The 5876-nt window shown below is 37.1% G+C and overlaps 1 pseudogene; it reads left to right on the top strand.

Moving 5' to 3' along the window:
- Window positions 1-333: 333 nt before the first annotated feature.
- LOC102496308 (caspase-3-like) lies at window positions 334-997 on the top strand (annotated as a pseudogene).
- Window positions 998-5876: the final 4879 nt, after the last annotated feature.

The following is a 5876-nucleotide window of genomic DNA, read 5'->3' as shown; positions in this document are numbered from 1 at the left end:
AGTCTGAATCAACATGGAGACCATTGACCTCTAGGCTTTTATTTTTCAACTCTCTTTTATAAGTTTTGCATTGATGAAATTTGCTGTTTGATATTGAATACATTCTTCAATGTGGTAATGTTATACATCATTTTAATGTGTATTTCTCACCTTATTTTCTTTGCTAATTACTTATTACTTGTTTATTTCATATGTACTTTAAGCTATGGAACTGTTGTTAAACAAATAAGAAATTCAAGTGATTTCCATATTTGAGTTCAAAATGCGTCATGGTGGAAATCCAGGTGTCCTGGAGCTGAGCAAGAGGTTGGGGCGGTGTGGAGCTGTGCATTGATTAAAGTATCCATGGAGACAGTGAAAACTCAGTGGATTCAAAACCCATTAAAAATTCAGAAACAAAGATCATACATGGAAGCAAATTAATGGACTCTGGAATATCCTTGGATGATAGTTACAAAATGAGTTATCCTCAAATGGGTTTATGTATAATAATTAATAACAAGAACTTTCTTAGAAGTACTGGAATGTTGTGACAGTCTGGGACAGATAGAGATGTAGCAAAACCTCACAGAAACATTCATGAACTTAAAATATGAAATTAGGCATAAAAATGATCTTACACATGAAGAAATTACAGAATTGATGCAAAAAGTTTCTAAAGAAGATCACAGTAAAAGGAGCAGCTTTATCTGTGTGCTTCTTCGTCATGGTGAAAAAGGAATCATTTTTGGAACAAATAGACCTGTTAACTTGAAAATAATAACTGGTTTCTTTAGAGGACATCATTGTAGAAGCCTAATGGGAAAACCCAAGGTTTTTATTATTCATACGCGCCGAGGTATAGAACTGGACTGTGGCACTGAGGATGACATGGTATGTCAGAAAATTCCAGTTGAGGCTAACTTCCTGTACACCTATTCTACAGCCCCTGGTTAGTATTTCTGGCAAAATTCAAAGGTTGGATCCTGGTTGATCCAGTCACTTTGTGTTTTGTTGAAACAGTGTGCTCACAAGCTTGAATTTATGCACATTCTCACCCATGTTAACTAAAAGGTAGCCCTAGAATTTAAGTCTTTCCCCCTTGACCCTGCTTTTCATGTAAAGAAACAGATTCCATGTATTGTGTCCATGCTCATGAAATAATTGTATTTTTATCACTAAAAAAATGATTGTCTTTTCTTTTTTTATTTGTTTGTATGCCAAGTGAGAAAACATTATGACTGGTACTGTATTTCCATCTTTCATTCAAATCTGATGAAGTTCTCTAGAAGGTACTTTGAATATTACTTCCATAGCAATAGAACCACTGTAAAGCTACCTCAAAGTCAGGTAGTTGAAATTGAATTTTAATTAGGAATAAGTGAACATGAATGAATGGTACAATCATTATGAGAGGAAATAACTATACATTAACAGCTTTCATAATTAGCAAAATTTAGTGATGCTATGCTATGAATTTTCAAGATTATGACCAACTTAAACATTGTAGTAATGAGTTTTGTACACTCAACTATAGTTTTGTCAACTATAGAAATGATGATGTGAAATAATGTATCCTAGAACTTGAGAATCTATGGGCATGGTCAAAGGCTTGAATCCTTATTTCAAAACTGATACATGAAAATAGGTCAACTGCATTTTTAGATAATTTATCTGAGGCCATGGTTTTGTGGTGTTTTTCCCAAGGATGTCTTTGTCTTTGTTGTAAAAAATCATGTTTAATATTGAAAAAGTAATTAAACACTTTATTTCAGAGAGCATGAGCAAACTGAGTTGGCTCTTTAAGGCCAAAATGCAACATTTTAGAGGGACAGACTTAACAACTATAAGGTGCTGAAGTACATCTGATCTGCCAGCATAAATACCTTCTCTTTTGTTCCTGTGCAAGTCAGTTATGCATTGTATACCAGCAAAATACCTGAAGAGCTATTATATAAAATTTTCAAACTGTATATTAGCAGGATGATAAGATAAAACTCTATAGGAACATACTAAAATACAACTTCTGTAATATAAAGTAGAATGTCAAGAAATAACAATAAGTCATCAGCTTGGTCACTCTGTAATTTGGAAGAGAATGGTTTGAGCCTGAGGGATGAGGCACAGCCTGATCGATGAAGGCAGAGGCATAGACCATGGCTTCAGAGAAAGGATTCCCAGTAAGTTTCTTCATATGCACAGGTATGCATGCAGGCTGCCTCTAAGGCACGGATCACAAAGCAAGGAAGTAAACTCCATCAGAAACTTCTGAAATGGGCTTTGCCCAAAGTTGGGGAAAATCACACATGCTTTGTAGTGAGAGTTTGAAGCATGCTATTTTCTGCTGATGTTTACGATGAAAGGAAAACAGTAGTCATGATTTACACTCTTTAAAAGGACCAGGGCACACAGGACTTTTACAAGTCACCAGGTTTGAGCCCTTCTAGCACATGGGGAAATCGAGGGCCAGGGCTCAGCACCCAGCCAGAGAGGTCAGGCCCAACACTTCCTCACTCATGGTGGTGTTGAACCATTACTGCATCATCGTGACTCATTGGCTTCAATCCGACTTTTCACGTGCGCTTTCTTTTTGCTCAAAGAAAGGAACTCACGTTTACAAATAATGGTTGTTGGTATTGACCATATTTGGAACATTTTCTAAATATAGCAGGCAGTGATATGTTAAGATGTGTTCCGATGTGGCAACTTTGTAATAATTTGATATTTAAAACTTGTAGTTCAAAATATAAACTCAAACTTGAAAATTTAAAAAAAAATGTGTCATAAAGCTGTAGAGACAACTCACAACATTAACCATGCATTTGGGCCAGGAATTGCTAGCCAATGTACAGTGCAGTGGTGAGTCAAGAAGTTTTGGAAAAGAGACGAGAGCCTTGAAGATGAGGAGTGTAGAGGCCAGCCATCAGAAGCTGACAATTACATCATTGAGGCTGATTTTCTTAATACTACATGAGAAGTTGCCAAAAAATTGAGTGTTAACCATCCTACGGTCATTTGGCATTTGAAACAAATTGGAAAGGTGGAAAAGTTCAATAAGTGAGTGCCTCATGAGCTGACTTAAAAAAATCATTTTGAAGTGTCTTCTCTTATTCTATACAACAATGAGCCATTTCTCGATCGGATTGTGTTGTTGGACAAACAGATTTTATATGACAACTAGTGATCATCAGCTCAGTGGTTGGACTGAGAAGAAGCTCCAAAGCACTTCCCAAAGCCAAACTTGCACCAAGAAAAGGTCATGGCCACTGTCTGGTGGGGTCTGATCCACTACAGCTTTCTGAATCCCAGTGAAAGCATTATATCTGAGAAGTATGCCCAGCATATGGATGGGATGCACTGAAAACTGCAACGCCTGTCACCAGCATTGGTCAACAGAACAGGCACAATTCTTCATGATAATGCCTGACTACACGTTGCAAATGCCTGAATGCATATTGCACAACCAACGTTTTAAATATTGAATGAATTGGTCTATGAAGTTTTGCCTCATCCACCATATTCACCTCTCAACAACTGACTTCCACTTCTTTAAGCATCTAGGTAACATTTTGCAGGGAAAATGCTTCTGCAACCAGCCGGATGCTTTCCAAGAGTTCATGGAATCCTAAAGTACAGATTTGTACGCTCTAGGAATAAATAACTTATTTCTCATTGGCAAAAATGTGTTGATTGTAATGTTTCCTATTTTGATTACTAAAGCTGTGTTTCAGCCTAGTTACAATGATTTAAACTTCACGGTCCTAAACCACAATTGCTTTTGCACCCATCTTAATAGTTACACGTTTTATTACATGCAGTCTGACACATTTTACTTAAGTAGGGTATCCAATTTTTCATAACAAAAAACACTGAATTAGGGCTAAGTGTGGTGGTGCAGAAGTCACACAAGCCTCTGCAATGCAGGGCCCACATGGAAGGTCTTGGATTTGCATCTAAGAGTCTCCCTGCACATACCAAGTGTGTGCCTGTGATCTGGGCTGGCTGAGACTGCAGATGGATCACGGTGTAAAGACTCTGTAGGAGGTGACTCACTCTAACACTCTCTCTCTCTCATGGAAAAAAAATTTAAAAACTTAAAAAAACGGAAACATTGCATTAACAGAGAAACTAACATGGTTATAACCACATTTCAAGCTGATACCTGTAGAGTTACAACTGTTTGTATACCTAAAATTTACAAATTTCTCTGCACTTATAGTTCCAGAACCCTGTCATTAATACCCCTTTTTCACTGCATGTCTTTCATCCACAGCAAAAATATCTAACTATTTGTATTTTGCACTTTAATCTTCCCCTATTCTCCTTTGTCATCTCTCCTACCAATCAATAGGAAATCCTCCACAGAATCCGCCGTTCTCTGTCTAAACTCAGCATGCTGCCTGTATCCACTTTTATTTCCCCCTCCCTCTCCTTTTTAAAAGAGGTTTTTGCCTCAGGGGATGTGTGCTATGGCGGTGGTAAGAAATCACCCTCTGGGGAGATGGTCATACCACCATCCCTTCTTGTCCATTCTCCTCCTGGGATCTTGAGTACATACACACATGTACCCAGCGTGATTTTCAAGCCACCAGGTCTGGGACTTGAACCACGGTTGACCATGTGGAAGCCCAGTAATGCAACTACTATGCCATCTGCTGGCTCTGATTCCCCTTTTAACATCTTATGATCTATTCTTGCTGTCTGTTCAAACATCATATAGTTTGATTTTATTATTATTTTAATAAATACAGAGGTTTTTTATGATCTAAGTGAGATCACTTAGTTGATTGAGATTCACTTAGTTGAGATTATATCTCATTTATAGAGTAACCATGTGATGAGACTAAATCACACAACTGGTGTAATAGTATACTGAGAAAGAACTCAGTAGAAAATAACCACATATACCTGATAAAATTAAGCAATGGAAACAGAATCTCCATATTTAGAACTGTCCCTTAAAATCTGGAGTAGACTGTTATACGGTTTATGTACAGCAATCTGCAAAGAGCTGCTTAATACTAGTCTATGGATCACAGAGTATTTGTTGAATATTCACTCTTTTATATAGAGCCAAAATTATTATAACTTTTAAATCTAGTATGTCCTTATATATAAAAAATTTGGAAACTGCAGACAAAGAGGAACAAAAGTTACTCAAGACCCTATATTCCGAAATACAGTTGTGTACATTTTGGTGTATTATTTTCCAGTATTTTTTCTCTACATAGTTTTCAGTGCAAATTTTGTCTGTTCACAGCCACTGGTCAAACAGAACTGAAAACACAGGAGAAACTGAAGGAGTGTTCTGTTAGGAAGGCTCCCCTAAAACTCCTCGTGTGCCCCTATTAGTCATGAAACAATAATTAAAATTTTGATTGCTTATCATAGTCATGATGATATCCTACAGTTCTCAAAATAATGTAATTATGAAGTAATAGTAGTATTCATATTTCAAAGATGAGGTACCTAGGTCAGAGAAATTACAAAATTTGCCCGAGGTAACACAGGTGGTGAGTCCTACAGCTGGGAATGAAGTACAAGTCTGACTTGACTTCAAAGCAGGTGTTCTTTTTTCTCTTATGCTTTTACCCAATTACCAAACATCAGAACCGGCAGGGAGTTGATACTTGGTTCCAATTCTTTTATTTGATAAATGAAACTCTCAAGAAGAAAGCCTTGGAAATTTGTCCTGTCACTTACTCTTTTTAAGTTATTGTTGAGCTCCACTGGCCAGTTTTTGGCCACTCTCTGCCTTTGTTCCTTTACACAATGCATAGTACTAGGCATCATACGAACCCCTCCAAATGTCGTTGAAAACCAACAATCACTAAGATTCTAAATTCTAAGACTTCTGAGGCACTCCTTTATAGAAGATTAAAGTCTTTGACTCAATG

The sequence above is a fragment of the Tupaia chinensis genome, unplaced genomic scaffold (genome assembly GCF_000334495.1).
Source record: "Tupaia chinensis unplaced genomic scaffold, TupChi_1.0 Scaffold000029_1, whole genome shotgun sequence".
Classification (NCBI taxonomy): domain Eukaryota; kingdom Metazoa; phylum Chordata; class Mammalia; order Scandentia; family Tupaiidae; genus Tupaia; species Tupaia belangeri.
This window is presented reverse-complemented; position numbering and strand designations above follow the sequence as displayed.